The sequence below is a fragment of the Diabrotica virgifera genome, chromosome 10 (genome assembly GCF_917563875.1).
Source record: "Diabrotica virgifera virgifera chromosome 10, PGI_DIABVI_V3a".
NCBI classification, from domain to species: domain Eukaryota; kingdom Metazoa; phylum Arthropoda; class Insecta; order Coleoptera; family Chrysomelidae; genus Diabrotica; species Diabrotica virgifera.
This window is the reverse complement of record NC_065452.1, coordinates 148403358-148422073: the sequence shown is the minus strand read 5'-3', so window position 1 is coordinate 148422073 and position 18716 is coordinate 148403358. Positions and strand designations below refer to the sequence as shown.

The 18716-nt window shown below is 32.8% G+C and overlaps 1 protein-coding gene across 2 annotated transcripts in view; it reads left to right on the top strand.

Moving 5' to 3' along the window:
• Positions 1–18716, top strand: part of LOC114333588 (myocyte-specific enhancer factor 2) — a 427721-nt gene that overhangs the window by 65062 nt on the left and 343943 nt on the right. Inside the window, exon 1 of one of the 2 annotated variants that reach the window (XM_028283486.2) lies at positions 6535–6786. The exons of the other annotated variant lie outside the window; for it this stretch is intronic. The gene's annotated coding sequence lies outside the window, so the exon portion shown is untranslated. Of the gene's footprint in view, positions 1–6534; positions 6787–18716 lie in introns of those variants that run through there. 2 annotated transcript variants of the gene reach the window in all.

Here is an 18716-nt window from a genome sequence, read left to right as displayed (position 1 = left end):
TTGGTGTGATTTAGGTTTGGCAGCTACAACCCTTCTATGAGAATTAAAACTTTGATAATTATTAACATCTGCCATCAATGGTGTTGCCGAAAGATTAGTTATATTTTGAATCACAAGTCGCTGCCTTCGCTCTCTTGCTTTCTTTTTCCATATCTTGTGTACCTTACGTTGCTCTGTAGGAGTCATTTGATCGACAGTCTTTATTTATAAGTCCTTTCTCCTTCTTATTTAAATATTTTTGCTTTTCTTTTTGCTTTTGTAATTCAAATTTTTCTGGATCATTTTTAATCCTTTGATATCGTAGTTTCTTTGCTTTACGTTTCCTCTGTAATCTTTCTTCACGTGTTAACTTTTTCCGTGGTGCCACGATCTGTAACAATATTAGACAATAACATAATAACAATATGAACTGAGAACCACCTTTATTTTTTAGTCTTTAACTATTTACCAGATTTGTTTAAATTATGTATTTAAAACAGTAACATTGATGAAAATGAGCTATACCTGAGTTAGTTTGCATTCACAGTATCTTCCCTGGTCAACAAGTCTCTCCCCTGGCAGTTATTTTGTCAGGGGAAATATGGCAGGGGAGAGACGTTTTCATGATAATTTTTTTTTGTTCTAATTGACATAAGAAATGTTTCGGTACATTATGTATCACATTTTAACTCGTACATTAGTATTAAATTAGAGCAGTAAATGCAAATAAATTAGATGAATATTATAACGTTTGTGACTTACCAGTGGAGAGACACAATCACCTCGCGAAGCCACCACACTGTTGGAACTTGTTGCAATATGTAACTAACAAATGGCGGCTCTAACATGGCTCTTGTGTTTTGCATTGCTAACTTCACATCGATAGATGACCCTGAGAACTATTTCGGATATATCTGTTTTATATTATGTTTAGTAGCTGAATGAAATTTGCCAGGGTAGATACACAAAACAAAGTGAAACAAACTTTAAATTTAAAAATTATTGGAAATAAATAAATATTGTTGAATTTTTTATTAATAATTATTAAATATATTTAATGAAGTTCGTATTTAACATATTTTAGTTTAGCAACTGATACAAAGAAGTTATGTATCGTCTTCAAATTAAACTGAAACCGGCAAGAGGACAGGCCAGGGTAGAGACATTTTTAGACTTTATAAGGCATTTCAGAAAAATATACTTTAATTGGGCATTTAATCATAATGTTATTTAATAAAGTACATTATGGTTATGTGTTTCATAACAAAAAATAACAACTTATAGTACAAGATTTCTATTTTAAACTGATTGCCGCTCAACTTACCTCTTATATAAGAATTACCCAACTAATAAAATCAACACTTAAATAGAAGAAAACGAGGAAATACAAGATATCCATTGAATAGGAAACCAAATCTAAGAACATAACAAAAATAACAAATAATTCGTTGTAAAGTTGTAGGTAACCAAAGAAAGGTCACGATAGAGACATAGAGGAGAGGTATACATCTTATAAAATTATGTAGGCCAAGGAGTGAAGAACTACCCTGACAGGGTAGCGCCATAGTGCAATAAATAGCGCCAATAGACTCAGACTTCAGCCATTCTGTTGGTATTTCCCCAGAGTTGTATTTATGTTGTTAAGTATCTTTGTGATTATTGCTATTGACTCGTTGTCCATTACGCGTATTTTGAGTAGTTTTGCTTGAATATTATCGAGTCCTGCTGTTTACCATCCTTTAGCTGTGTTATTGCAGAAAAAACCTCCTGCTGTAATAATGTTGGTCCATCATGGTGTTATCTTTTTGGTCTTCAAATAGTTTCTTCAGGTATTCTTTCCACGTGCTTATTTTACTATGTTTATCCAAGACGATGTTTCCGTCAGAATCAGTTAGATTTCTTTTCTCTCTTCGTCTTAGTCCACCTATGAGTTCTTTAATTTTGCTGTGTACATTGTGACTATCGTACTTTGACTTTTTCTTAAAGTTCCCTCTCCTATCGGAGGTTGGATATCATAATGGCTATGGTCACTTTGTTGGCTGCTGCTCTGAACAGTTGTAATGAACTACAGTTAAACCATTCTCTAAGGTTCTTCAGTCAGGAGATGCGTCTTCTTCCTATGCTTCTTCTTCCTTGGATCCTTCCTTGCATAATAATTCTCAGCAACTCATATTTTTCTCCTCTGGTAATGTGACCCAAATATTCCAGTTTTCTAGTTTTTATACTCTTCATAATTTCTAACTCCTTATTTAAACGTCGTAGCACTTCAACATTGGTAATCCTTTGAACCCACTGAATTTTCAATATTCTTCTGTAACACCACATTTCGAACGCTTCTATTCTTATTATGTGTTGTCTCTTCAATGTCCAAGGTTCCATTCCGTATAGCAATATAGAAAATATGTAGCATCTTAGAGCCCTCAGTCTGAGAGTCTTTGTTTGTAAGCAGTGTCTTCATTTTTATAAATGCTTGCCTTGCAGTTTCAATTCGGACTTTAATTTCTTGGCTTTGGTCATTTTTGTCATCAACCCAGGTTCCCAGATATTTGTATGTCTTCACTTTTTCTATTTGGGTTTGCTCTATCATTAACCTTTCATTTCCATGTTCTGTTTTTGAGACAATCATAAATTTAGTTTTTTTCTTGTTTATTTTTAGTCCGTATCAAATGCAATAATCGTTAATTCTATTTAGCAATTCTTGTAGCGATTCCAGGGTGTCTGCCATTATAACGGTGTCATCAGCGAATCTTATGTTATTTACTATTCTTCCGTTTATAGAGATTCCATCACTTAGCTCCGCTAAGTACTTAGGCTCCTACTTTGACTGCAGATACTTAATTTCTTCGCATCTTTCCATTACTTCTTTTTCTTTCGCTTCTCTGATTTTCCTTCTTATTGATATATTTATGATTTTATATTTGTCTCGGTCATTTTTGGCTTTTCTTCTCTCGTCCATTAGTTTCAGGATCTCATTTGTCATCCATGAGATCTTATCTGTCATCCGTTAAAAACTTATTAAGATGATTCTAAGTCATAAGTAAATTTTATGAAAGTGTCCATTTAATAACCGTATCTTGTCGATTTCTAGTGACCGGTTCACTAGTGCAGTTGGACTACATAATATTTCCTCTATTAAGTCCATTTTAATGATGACTTCACGCTCACGCTACAAAATGTGGTTCATCTGCATACGCAGTGATTAGACTCTGCGACACAACAACTGTCGAACCCCAATAATCTCTTGTCTGCTTCAGCTTGTACAAGAAAACGGAAAAATAAATAATAAACGATTAAGAAGAATTTTTCGACGCACTGCGTGACAACTACGGTCGGAATAGTTCGCTTGAAACAATGTGTATTTTAAAGGCTTGAGAGCCCTTTTTAAATTAAAGGGAAATTTACTTTCTAATTTGAAAAAAAAAAGATAATTTTTAAATACACTCACCGGCACAAAATTCCGCCACCCAAAATGTTTGATTAAGTTTTCAAGATTCTTGCATCAGGTTATAGGTACATGTTTTGGTATCGTTTGTTATTATTTCGGTAACAAAAATTTTTTGCTAGATGGCATTATACGGGGGTGAATGGAAGCGTTGTATTTTCTCCTAACTTTAAAAAATTCTGTGGAAAAATTGGAGGGCTGATTTTGTTACATGCTCCTTTTGTATTATCCTGGAGATATTCCTAAGATTTTGCATTTTGAATTATCTGAATATCACTTTTCTTGTAAGAGTTGTAGAATTTTTTGTAAATAAAAACACTGATTGACTCATAAACATAAATATACAGGGTGTCCCGAAAAGAATGGTCATAAATCATACCACAGATTCTGGGGTCAAAAATAGGTTGATTGAACCTCACTTACCTATATACAATAGTGCACACAAAAAAAGTTACAGCCCTTTGAAGTTACAAACTGAAAATCGATTTTTTTTCATATATCGAAAACTCTTAGAGATTTTTTATTGAAAATGGACATGTGGCATTCTTATACTAGCATCATCTTAAAAAAAAATTAAAGTGAAATTTGTGTACCCCATAAAACTTTTATGGGGGTAAAAGAGTGCTCGGATTACAGAACGACTGCCTTGATGAGTCATATGCTTAAAGTTTTTCTAAAAATCATTCATAATAGAATTTTCCGCAAACTTAAGAAGATATAAGTGAAACACAAATGGGCTTCAGGAACGGCCTTGGTACGAGGGAAGCGCTCTTTGGTGTGGGCGTACTATTTCAACGGTGTTTGGATATCAATCAGGATGTATACGCCTGCTTTATAGACTTTGAGAAGGCCTTCGATAGAGTCCGACACGACCGACTGAGACAACTTCTAGTCGAAAAGAACATTGATGAAAAAGATATTAGAATAATAACTAATTTGTATGGGAATCAAACAGCACAAGTCAAGGTAGATGATGAAATGACTGAGGAGATCAAAATATGTAGAGGAGTAAGACAGGGGTGTATTCTGTCTCCTCTTTTGTTTAATTTTTATAGCGAAGTCATATTTAAAGAAGCTCTGTCGGACGTTAGTTGTGGTGTAGTGATCAACGGAAATACAATCAATAATTTGAGATACGCTGACGACACAGTGATATTAGCAGACAATCTTACAGATCTGCAACGACTGATGGAACGCACTAACCACTACTGCAACAGCTACGGACTTACATTAAACCTCAGAAAAACTAAATGGATGGTAATAACAAAAGATCCACACGCCAGGAATGATTTGGTTGTCAATAACACGGTTATAGAGAGGGTATCCTCCTATAAATACCTTGGAGCTTGCCTGGATTATACAGGCGATCAAACAAAAGAAATAAGAGCAAGAATAGAAATAGCTAGATCAGCATTTAACAAGATGAAAATATTTCTCTGTAGTCGTGACATAAATCTTGATCTGAGAGTGCGTATGCTGCGGTGTTATATCTTCTCCACTTTATTATACGGAGTTGAGTCATGGACCATCAAGATGGGCAGCATTAAAAACATTGAAGCTTTTGAGATGTGGTGTTACCGTAGAATGCTACGTGTATCTTGGGTGGACCACGTGACGAATGCCGAAATTTTACGTCGGATCGGAAAAGGATGTGAAGTTGTACTTACTGTTAAAAGAAGAAAGCTTGAATACTTTGGCCATGTTATGAGAGGTCACAAATACTCGCTGCTGAGACTGATCATTCAGGGTAAAATCAGGGGTAAGAGAAGTATCGGTAGGCGCAGAATATCTTGGTTAAGAAATCTGAGGGAATGGTTCGGCTGCAGTTCCATCGACCTATTTAGGGCAGCCGCCAGTAAAATAAGAATAGCTGTGATGATTTCCAACCTCCGATAGGAGACGGACTTGAAGAAGAAGAAGAAGGGGGTTTTGTTCCCGTAAACCCACCCAAACTTTTGTGTACGTTCCAATTAAATTATTATTGTTGCACTATTAGGTAAATACAATATTTTTGAAACTTTTTTGCCTCTTAGTACTTTTTCGATAAGCCAGTGTTTATCGAGATATTTTGAATATTTGTCGAATCCACCACATATTTGTATATGGTGAAGTACGATTATAGAGAGCTGTTAATAATCTGAAAATTTATTTATAATTTACATTATTACGTATATTTTGAAAAAGAAGCCACATCTCGATAAAAGGTGACTTATCAAAAAAAGACTAAAGGGCAAAAAAGTTTTAAAAATACTGTGTTTACCTAATGGTACCACAATAATAGTTTAATTGGAACGTACACAAACATTTGGGGGGTTTAAAGGAACAAAACCCCCATAAAATTTTTATGTAAACATATTAAAAAAGACGCCGCATCCCGATAAAAACTTTCTTATCTAAAAAATACTAAGAGGCAAAAAAGTTTTAGAAATGTTGTGTTTAACTAATGGTACCACAATAATGAATTAATTGGAACGTACACAAAAGTTTGGGGGGATTTAAGGGAACAAAACCCCCGTAAAATTTTTATGGGGTGGACAAATTTCACTATAATTTTGTTTTAAGATGTTCCTGCCATAAAAATGCCCCATGTCCATTTTCAATAAAAAATCTCTTAATAGTTTTCGATATATTCAAAAAAATCGATTTTCATTTTGTAACTTCAAAGGGCTGTAACTTTTTTTATGAGCACATTTGTACTAAGCTAAGTTAGATTCAATAGAACTATTTTTGACCCCAGATTGTGTGGTATAATTTATGACCAATCTTTTCGGGACACCCTGTATATAATACTGGTTTACAACGTTCTTCGACGTCTTCTGATTTCCAATCTATCTAGAGATAGAGATAGAGATAGAGATAGAGATAGAGACAGATATAGAGACAGAGATAAAGACAGAGATAGAGAGAGAGAGAGAGAAATGAGAAAATCTCGAACACATTTAGAACATATTTCCATCTGGGCGAGTTAGTTCCTGCACACTCATGATCAGCCCAATACGATAGAAAATCCATAAAAATAAGAAATAAAACTGAGTGTCAGTTTACAAATATGGCTTATCTTTTAGCTTTGTATACACACTGATAAGGACTTGGTTGGTCACTTAGACAAAATGAATGAACAATATTATTTCAGAAAAGACTAAGTGTTAGAAGTGTTCAGTGTGAAAATATAACTTAAATAATTGTCGTAGTATTGTGCAAAATGATTGTTAAAACTATCTACCCTTTAATTTTTAAAAACATTATCCGGAGTCAATGTTTCCGAGGCGGCAGAAATGCTACAGGCGGCGGCAGTTCAAGTAATTCATATAGTGAAAGTTCAAGTTCAGAGTCAAGCGTGGAGAGGTTTAGAAAAACAGAAACCAGTAAGTACTGCCGAGATAACAATTCAACAGTAACGGATAAGTCAGTGCATGATTTAAATTTTAATTAAATCTTACGACAAAAGAAACAGCCATAGTATTCCAGTCAATAGGGAAAAACATAAAAAATCTTTTTAAAAGGTATTTGGGGGGTAGATGATGACAATTCCGTGAAGACGTACAGCTGATTTTGCCTGTTTTAAATCATAAAGTGTGACAAAATCATTTTTTGCCTATAAAACATTTCTTATACATTTTTTGGACATCTTGGATATTAGTGCACCCTATGTAACGCACAGCTCAATCTTATGTTTGTGCGTCACAGTGTTGCCATGCCATTTCTTTCATAATTTCAATCAATGTTAAATGTACCTACAAGAATAATATAATAAGAACGTTTACTTCTCCGTCATTAGGTATACTAGGTAGAATGACAAATGAGGTGTCAAGTGAAAGCTTATAATCCAAGGATAGTACTAAAGGTGAGAAATGAGACCTAGATTGTCTGTCCCTCAAAAAAATAAGCGTTATATTGGGGCTTTCTAATGTTGACATTAAAAGTTGCACTATTTTTTTTTCTATAAAACATTTTGATCTAAAACTTACCAGAGAATTTCTTTGTACTCTCTACTTTCAAATAAACGTAATTAAGAAGCTAAATTTTAAACTTCGTCACACAACTTTTGTGATTAAACTTTGAATTGCACAAATCCGCACCTGCTTCTTTGACAAATTCATAACCTTTATCATGATAAGAACAAAAACTTGAAGCAGGTACCCTTATCTTCAGAAATTTTAGAGCTATATACTGTAAAAATTTCAGAAAAAAATATTAAAATGGAACAGAGTTGTAGCGAGGCAAACGCTTATAACTTGCTTATAACTTTAAAACGATTCATTTTGTAGCAAAGTCATACTGAAATAAAAGACCGATAATTGAAATTTTTATGAGATACAATTAGTTAAAAATGTTTCAATTTATTACCCTTGCTGCAAAATAACAATAAATACAAAAAATAAGGGGAAACAAGCCATTTTTATTCAATGTTTTTCAACCACTTAACAATGATAAATAAATTTATTTATAACAAAATTGAAGCATCTTTGTGATTTGGTATTATTTAGGTGTCTGTAATATTTTTATCTAACTCTAATATTAATTCACAGCAAAAATGATCAAAAAAACTCACGTTAATATTAAATCGTCTTTATTCGATCAAGGACATATAAAACATAGATGCCATTATTTCCTGGAGCGAAATGAGAGCCGCTGAAACTGTTTTTGCATAGGTTTTGAAGATTGGGCTCTAACAATGGAAATTCTACGACGACCTGTCAATGGAAGTGATAAATTTTATTGATCTCATGAGAAACGTAAAAAATATCAAAAATCGCGCAACGTTTATTTATTTAACAGCTTTATAGAAACTGACTTTATTTGCAGTAAAATGCAAATCGAATTTTTACTGTCGGGCTGATGCAAATTTCATTTCAACAAAATGGTTCGCGCGTAACTGACATTTAAAGTCGCCTTTCGCTTCAAGCGTTGTTTCTGAGAGAACGGTTCGTTATACACATAAAGTGCTGTACTACATTTACAATCAAGATGCAGTAGAAATAAACAAACCAAGACACGTTAAATGCTACTAGGAGCACTCCCGAATCATAATTTACAATGTACCTATATATGTTATTATCATCATTCTCTTTGCCTTATCCCTATGCGGGGTCGGCTTCCCTAATTGCGTTTCTCCACACAATTCTATCTTGGGCCATATCAATGTTAATCCCCTTTACCAACATGTCCTGCCTTATCGTCTCCCCCCAGGTCTTCTTTGGTCTTCCTCTCCTACTCCTTCCAGGAATCTGCACTTCAGCTATTCTTCGTATTGGGTGGTTAACGTCTCGACGTTGAACATGACCAAACCATCTTAACCTATGCTCTCTCATTTTGGCATCAATTGGTGCCACACCTAGACTTCCCCTAATATACTCATTTCTAATTTTATTCTTCTTTGTCACTCCACTCATCCATCTAAGCATTCTCATTTCCGTCACATGCATTCGCTGTTTCTCTTTCTTTTTCACTGCCCAACATTCAGTTCCGTACATCATAGCTGGTCTTATGGCTGTTTTATAGAATTTTCCCTTCAGCTTCATTGGAATTTTTCTGTCACACAACACACCACTCGCTTCTTTCCACTTCATCCATCCAGCCCTAATTCTACTGCATGCATCTCCATCTATTTCTCCATTACTCTGTAATACCGATCCTAGGCTAGGTACTTAAAACTATTGCTTTTTACAATCATTTCACTATCCAAAGATACCATTTTATTTGTAGTAGCTCCATCTTTAAATGAACATTCCAAATACTCTGTTTTTGTCCTACTAAGTTTTAAACCTTTTTCCTCCAGAGCTTGTCTCCACTGTTCCAGTTTTTGTTCTAAGTCTCTTTCACTATTTCCTACTAACACGACATCATCAGCATACATTAAGCACCATGGAATGTTACCCTGTATTTTCGCTGTTATCTGGTCCAAAACTAATGAGAATAAATACGGACTAAGCACAGAACCTTGATGCAATCCTACTTTCACATGAAATTTATCAGTGTTTCCCACACCTGTCCTAACACTAGTCGTTACTCCCTCATACATATCCCTCACAATCTTTACATATTCACCAGGGACTCCTTTCTTATTGAGTGCCCACCACAGAATCTCTCGAGGAACTCTATCATATGCTTTCTCAAGATCAGTGAATACCATATGAGCGTTTGTTTCTTTACTCCTGTATTTTTCCATCAACTGCGTTATAATGAAAATTGCATCTGTTGTTGATCTACCCTGCATAAAGCCAAATTGATTCTCGGATATTTCGGTCTCTTCACGTATCCGTCTATCAATTACTCTTTCCCATATTTTCATGGTGTGGCTAAGCAGTTTTATAGCCCTGTAGTTTGTACATTGTTGTATATCTCCCTTGTTTTTGTAAACAGGTAGGGGAGAAGGGGGCTAGTTGTAACAATTTTCATAAAATCAAATATATCTTGACAGCTATTTTCCCAATTATCACTAATTAAACACTAAATGCTAGTTTAACTCTTTCTGAATAAAATTGAGCTAAAGAAAAGTTAAGAAGACTGTTATTTTTTAATCAACTAGCATTTTACCAAAAAAAGTGTATCGTTACAACTTACCCCGCGCTTGGGGCTAGTTGTAACATCTATTGGGGCAGGTTGTAACATTACGAAAATTCGAATTTTTTGGAATATTTCGAAGAAAATACCCACGTTAGTCCTGTTGAAAGCTGTTGCTCGACTTATAAGGTGGCTTCTGGTGTTCTTAAATATAAATGTAGATTTCTACGCATAAAATTTTGGACCCAATCTGGACCAACTGTATAATTTTGATACCAAGAAGAAGGAAGTTGCTTAGGACTGAGTTTCACAGCATATTGGTAAGGCAGTTTTCGCATCTTCATGGGAACTAGTCCAAAATATACTTCGGTGCACTTCAGAATATATGAAGCCATTTTACTTCCTTCTTCGGCAGTAAAAACTATCCCTGGTTTAGTACAGCCCACTTTTAGAGTCTTAATGTTTTTCTTTTTTTCTATACCGTTATAAAGATACATGACACAGTCCCTGCTGTTTTACTTGCTTGCTTTATGCTACATTGATTATCTAAAATTTCCGCTGAACCTAACTCGTAGACTTCACTTCCTGGCTTTGAGTTGCCCTTTCTGATTTTCTTTTATGTTGTCTCGTTCTGGACTATTACTAAACTAAATAATACGTTTTTATATTGTAGATCATAAATTTAGTAAGATTCAGCGCAATTTGTAACACGTTACAACAAGTCCCAACGTTTTGTTACAACATACCCCGTAGCACACTTTTGTACATTTATTAAAATAACTCTAAAAATATCTTGCTAATCATAAAATCGTTAAGCAACATCAAAGTATAACTAAATTTAGAAAAGAAATGAACACCGAAAGATTAATTTCCGTTTAAAACAATAGCGATAACCAAAATTTTATAAGAGTCAAATTTTAAATTACCTCATCCAAATGAAGCACATGCACAAAACTACTATTTGCAACTATCGGAGGATGGCTGGCTCGACGGTGTCATTTGCAGGGCGATAAGAGAATAAGATTGAGTCAGCTAAATTAGTTAAAAATGGTAAAATAACCTATGGAAAAGCCGTGTTACTACTTACCCCTGTTACAACAAGCCCCTTGTTCCCCTACCAGTATACTGCTTCTCCATTCGTCTGGCATTTGTCCAACTTCCATAATTCTATTAAATAGACCTGCTAGCCACCTTGTTCCTGTCTCTCCCAATGCTCTCTATACTTCCCCAGGAATATCATCTGGTCCTACCGCTTTTCCTTTCTTTATTTTTTGAAGCGCTTGAGCCACTTCCTCGTTGGTTATTTTGGTGACCATTGCTGCTACTGTCTCCGTTGACTCTACAGGCTGTCTGTCAAATTCTTCATTTAATAAGCTGTCAAAGTACTTTCTCCATCTCTTTTTGACATCCCTTTCGTAAACTAGTATTTTATTATTTTCATCTCGGATACATCTAATCTGATTAAAATCTTTTGCTTTCTTTGCTCTCTGTTTGGCTATTTTATATATCTTCGTTTCGCCTTCCCTGGTATCAAGTTGATCGTATAGGTTTGAATACGCTTCTGCTTTAGCTTTTGCTACTGCTACTTTCGCTTCCTTTTTGGCGACCATATAGTTTTGAAGATCTATGTCCGATCTGGTTTCTTGCCACTTTTTATATAATTTTCTCTTCTCTTTTATTTTTCCTTGTACTTCATTTGACCACCACCAAGTCTCTTTATCCTCAATGTATATATGTTATATTATATATAATTTATATATGTTACCGTTAAGACCCGATTTCAGTTAAAACCCGAATTTACTAGGAAAAACTAGTTTTAACTATGCGCTTTAGACAATTCTAGTTTTAACTAGTCAAAACTAGGTTTGACTGTTAAATTCAGTTAAAACTAGAAATCCCGAACGGATTTCATTTAGAGTAGTTCTCTATCGATCTAGAGCAGAACCTCTTGTGATTGCATATCGATCAAATCTACCTGACAGCGACTATTCATTTCTGAATGCAATATAGATTTCGACACAAGACCCCTCTTTGCTTTTATATTTTTACTCTTCTTCTGTTGGCTGGTTTCATAGCATTGGTATAAAAGTATTGATCATATCAATTATTATATTTGCCTATTTCCTGGCGGTTTCAGTGTTCAACCTATCCCGATCTCCATAAACAATAGCACCTTCAATTATGCCAAAAATGTCTTCGGCAGGTACATAATATTTGATGGGATTAATTTTAGAAGCTAGATTTTTTATTTCGTCAACTCCAACAATTCTAAATCATTTTAGTCTATGATTTTGTAATGGTGTTTTCTTGGCAGACAGTTCCGCATCTTGTACTTCGACCATTAATTTATTGTATATGCTTTTGGTCACAATATTGCAGTGACTTTCTTTCTTCTCTGTCTCTTCCATTTGTAAAATCATTTCCAAAACGCGTTTTTTTCACTTTATTATATCTCTGCTCTCAATCTGATATTTGATATTATCACTCATGGTGAATGATACACAGTGGTGTAATATAACCAATAAAAACGATGCAAAACAATCAACAGTTGTACACACTAGTTTGCTACCAACCGGCCGCCTTCGTCATTAACACTACCCCGAATAAGCCGTAGTACTTATCTCTTCTCGCAACAATTTTAACTGGTATTCACTAGTAATTCCAGAAAAAACTATTTGGAACTAGTATAAACTACTCTAAATGAAATCCGTTTCTATACTAAATTTACAATCAAGATGCAGTAGAAATAGACAAACCAAGACACGTTAAATGCTACTAGCAGTCCCGAATCATAATTTACAATGTATAAACTTTGGAAATCATGATTTGGGATTTACAATATATATATTATTGTGTTTCAATTTATCAATCAAAGATAGAATAAAAATTTTAATTTTTTTAATATAACGCGGGCACATAAATTTGATACACCCTGTATATTGATTTGTAAATATTTATTAGAAGTTAGCTTTCAACGCAAAATGGTTTCTCCTTAATGAATTTTTCCATGAAGAATATTAAAAACATTTTTGTAAATAAAAGTGAAGTGAAAGTTATTTAGGATTAGTATTTTAAACCGATTGTTTATTACGGGAAATATAGAAGCCATAGGTAATTAGTTCTTAGAAAATTAAGGTAAAGAAAGTTTGAAATTTTAAATATGTTTGTTTAATGATAGGAATATTTAGATAATTTCCGAAAAGTCATAAGTTTTGAGTAGAAGTATTGTTTGATAGAATGACTGGATTTTTTCGAATGAAACAGAGGAAGAGTGGAGAGAGAAATGTTTCTGATTGGCTTGGAAATTTGGAATGGGGGAAGTTTTGTTTGAATGTTGAGACAGTTTGTAAAAGAAAAGATTATTGTGTTACGGGCATTCGAGAAGAGCAGTCAAAAGTTTTCGTGAGTAGTTCAGAAGCAAGTACTAGTGGTTGTTTTTGATAGTGAGAGTAGCTGAAAGTGGAACGAGAGACAAATCAAATCGAGAAGAAATACCTCTTTGATTCTGTAAAGTCCAAGAGAGTAAGTTACAAGAATTATCGTTATTAAAATTATTTGTGACACCAAGTAAAAAAGATACTTGGGTCTCGGGAGATTATTGTTGAGAGAAAGAGAGGAGAGAGTTTTGGAGTTTATTGAACGAGTACTGGCAAAAAGAGGCTTGGCTTGTGTTTTGGAGAAATAGTTGCTGGTATCCTGCTGGATTGTTTGCTGAGAACGGAGAGGGCTTTGATTGGGAGCCTAACATAATCAACAAGGAGGAGCTGTTTGGGTCAAGAGGAGACATCATTGTGTGTGAATCAAAAAGGTCAGTCAATAACCTATGTGATAGATTTTCTTTATAATCAGAAGTTAAATTTTTTTACGTAAAAGCATATGCATTTAAGATTCCAACATTTCAAAAATTTAATAGGAAGTATAAGTAATTTGCGAATACCAAATTTGTTTGTTTAGCTTGTTTTATTAATGGTATCAAGAACAAAGCGATAAATATTTGTTTGAATTAGATTAATTTATATGGTAAAAGTTTCTTTTGGACAGTTATGCCCACAGAATTTAATTGATAAATTTACAGAACATTGCTTTTGATAATAAAGGTAATTGTATGTTTTATTTATGATTTTTCTATTTATTTCCTTTTCCTATTTTATCCCGATAAGGATCAACTAAGAGATACTGAAACCACGAGAGAAGATAAGTATAACATAAGATAATTTAGACATTTTTTTTTATATTATAAAAAGGCACCCTGAGCATCTTTCTTAATTTTTATGTATGATTTGCGTTAATTAAATAATTGATCAAGTAAATAATAACTAATATAAAAGTAATAGAAAGCAGATCATAACAATATATACATTGTAAATTATGATTTGAGCGTGCTCCTAGTAGCATTTAACGTGTCTCGGTTTGTTTATTTCTTCTACTGCATCTTGATTGTAAATTTAGTATAGTTTTAACTGAATGTATTAGTGAAATCTAGTTTTGACTAGTTAAAACTAGAATTGTCTAAAGCGCATAGTTAAAACTAGTTTTTCCTAGTAAATTCCGGTTTTAACTGAAACCGGGTTTTAACGGTAACATACATTGTAAATCCCAAATCATGATTTCAAAAGTTTATACATTGTAAATTATGATTCGGGAGGGCTCCTAGTAGCATTTAACGTGTCTTGGTTTGTTTATTTCTACTTCATCTTGATTGTAAATTTAGTATAGTAACATTTCTGTTTAAAATCATGTCAGCTATGTACATTTCTTGTTTAAAACATTTTTTTCTACAGCACACAGATGCTTGATAAACGGAAGGGTGACAGGCTAGAATGACAATTTTAACAGCACATAATTAAATAAATTTTTAATTACGTCCGTATGTTTTTTATTTCATCGGAAAAATAGTACAAATAACACATGTAGGCGCTTAAATAACCTGCCACAAGGTATTTTTTTAGTACCCATTAATACTGATTCTCAAAACCGCTAAGGCTTTTGTTATAGAGATGTTCGTTTCCGATTTAAATTCCTTCTTGTGGCCAGACTGGGTATAGATCTAGACGTTTAATAGACAAGGCATTCAGTGTATCAGCGGATTTCCGGTTAGGGAGATCGAATCGGGAGAGGGAGAGGGGCGCTTACAGCTGTTCGTAAGCCGTTACTCTACTCTTATCGTTCAACGTATTCTGAAATTAGTCAAAATTCTCATCCCAGAGATATTTTGGTGAAATTATAATACGGTCAAATAACTCTTTAAATCAAATTGCTATTTGCCAAAATGAATAACAATCAGAACAAGAAAATTAAATGAAAATAAAAATAATGGAATTTACCCGAAGAAAAATTTAATCATAGATAAAACTCCATTTTTTGTATTAACCCCACTTTTATTACAATTTATTTATACAATCTCAACCTAAAACAGCCGATTTCATAATCATTCGAAAAAGTGGACTTTAGTAAAAGGAGGCTTTATGTTAAAGTGGACTTTAAAGCCGCTGTTAACGATTTTGATTTCATAATTCGATTTAAAGGATTCTTTTAGTAAAGTGTGTTTTAATGAAATTTTATACTGTTGGTTAAACTGAATTATGTTATATTTGAACTAAAATGGAAATAATGACATTTGAATGTCATACATTTTGCCAGTTTGTAGGATACTTCCCCTATAATTGTTGTTTTTACTACAAAAAGTTACTTATTACTTAATTATTATTACTTATTGTTATTACTATTTCTATATATTTATTATTACTCTACTTTTCTTTTTAATCACCTAATTAGTTCAATAGTTTGCGTCAAATCTTTAGACGTTAATTTGACTGCCTTTTCTTCAATGCAAATGAGTGAAAATTTGCAGACATATGCATTCGCGGGAACAATACACGAATAGTCAATAAAATTTTTTTTTCATGTTTATTAATTGTTTCAATAAAAAAAAACGATTTTAATGGAAAACGCTTAAATTCTCGTGTTTTTTACAATGTAAAAACTTGAAACTTTTACGGATTGTATAGCTAATGATATGAACAATTCATAATTTCATTTTTTACGTTAATTGTTTACGTTATGCTTCATTAATAAACAATAAAGTTTCAAATTTTTTGCCGATTCTTTTTCATGTTAGTACATCATATGTTTTATACATATTTTAATAAACATGATGATATATTTTAATGTTTGAAAAGTGTAAGACTAAAAAGTAAAAAATAAAAAAATATGAAAAAAATTTTTTTAAGAAACGCTTTTCTTTAGTTACGATTGACTAAAATTAAAAATATTATAAAAAAATCTACTAAAAAGCAAAAAATAAAAAAAAAATTGAAAAAATCTAACACATTCGTTAAAGAAAAGCGTGGGGCGAAAACCGTTTATTCGATGAACACGCGCCACGCTTTTCTTTGACGGATGTGTTAGATTTTTTCAATTTTTTTTTATTTTTTGCTTTTTAGTAGATTTTTTTATAATATTTTTAATTTTAGTCAATCGTAACTAAAGAAAAGCGTTTCTTAAAAATTTTTTTTCATATTTTTTTATTAATTTTATTATTGTACTGATAGGCATGATAATATAAATAACAATGAGTAATTGTTATTTATAGTATCATGCTTATAGGTATTACTATTATTTAATAATTATATACACCTACTAAAATTACTTCTACAAACTTTAGCAAAGAGGAGGAACTTCTTGTGTTACAAAAGATAGAAAGTTAAAGAAATATAATAAATAAATGTGAGGCATAAAGGAAAGGTCCCTACAATATTTTATTTGTTAAAAATCATTTAAATTATCCCAATAATTGAGTATCATGTATAGGCAAGCTAATATTCATTTGCATTGCATATTTGCAGAACAGAAGGAAAAAAGGATAGAAAGGGAAGAGGCAGAATATAAAAAAATAAAATTATTGGATTTAAAAATAAAACTACCTAATAAGCCTGGATCTCGCGCACCAAAAAAAGTTGATTAATAGCAAGCTGAAAATTTGTTAATAGCTTAACAGTGTCTAGTCGGACAAACTTTGATATATGGGAACACTGGAACAGGGGAAGTTTTAATTGTGGAAGAGTTTAAAAATTTGGAAAGTGAGATTACGAAAACGTCTCGTGTATTTTGTTGGACAGAACATCCAATTGATAATTGATTTGTTACCCTTTCATTAAACTCTCATGCAAAAATCAAACTGCTATTACTAACCAACATGATTCCTGTCATTTGACATGTTCTTCGTGTTCCACTCATTATAATGCCCAGTTGGTGATAAACGAGAGTCTGATTTTTGCATGAGAGTTTAATGAAATGGCAACAAATCAATTGGAAGTTCTGTCCGACAAAATACGTGGAACGTTTTCTTAGTTTTACGTTCCAAATTTTTAACCTGTTCCACAATTAAAACTTCCCCCATTCCAGTGTTCCCATACATCATACATCAAAGTTTGTCCGACTAGACACCGTTAAGCTATTAACAAATTTTCAGCTTGCTATCAATCAACTGTTTTTGGTATGTGGGATCCAGGTCTATAAAAAAATGGGATAAACTAAAATAAATAAAAGTTCAATACATTCATTTTGCTTTTATTAATAAATATATTTACAATCTACCAAAGTGTTCATTTATTAACAAAGTTATATTGTTTTCTGAAATATTTTCATCATTTTTTATCGGTTGTAATTATTCATCGTTTGCTTCATCTTCAGTTTTATTCACAGGAAAATTGTCATCCATATCAATGGCAATATTATGAAGCACTCTAGTTGCAACAATCACAGTCATGTTTTCTAATTGTAGTCTCGTTCCTAAGCGGATTATAGGAAATCTTCATTTCCACAACCTATATTGCTGTTCTACTACATTCCTTGTTCGTCACTGTCACCAACCAATAATATGTAATGACCAAAGATACCACTTTCAAAATTCAGGGGGTTAGCACATGCATACCTAGGTACATATTATAACGTTCAGTTACCGTAACCCTAATATTTCTGTAGACGAAAATAAAACAAAATGTAGCTACATTTGTGTGATTCTAAGCCTCTGAATTATGCTTCAGCCCATTATTATTAAAAATGTATTATTTGATGGCCACAGTATCTCTAATTTTAAATTTTGCATCACTGACTGAACATTCAATGCAAAAAATGATTTTCTGGACCTGAAAATTTCTGCATCCTGGACATCTGCAGAATCTATTTTAATTAAAGTATAACCCATTGCACTCATTATTCTAGGGAATACAGCAATCTTGTAAAAATCTTCAACAGCTTTCGATCTCTTGATGATTCTTGCAATTGTAAAGGATACTATTTTTATAATTCTATTGCTGAACCTCTGGACACTGCTGTAAAATCAGCTAATTTAATTGCATACTTCCTGATGCATAAAATCCAACAGAATTTGTTGCATGGGAGTAATGCATCCACCTCTAAAATAAATAAACAGCATTGTTTTTACTTAATATCAACAAATTTTTAGTCACTTACCTAATAGTAGGCACAGTTATTTGGTTTTCTATTTAAGAAGGCACACAAAACTGTTTGTTTTCAACCTAAATCTTTGATAAAAATCCAGATCATCATATTATTTATTGTTCAAAACAGTTTGTTCTTAATCTGTTCTGGTTAATTTTTGGTCTTCTGAATACAATAAATTTCTTGAACTAGACGTTTCAAAATTATACATAATTGTGCTTTTCAAGTACAATTAATTAATCCTAGTAATAATTATTATTGACTGTTATGTTAACCTTAAAAGTTACCAAAAACAACTGTGTTTTCAACTCAACAAAATAGGTTATGT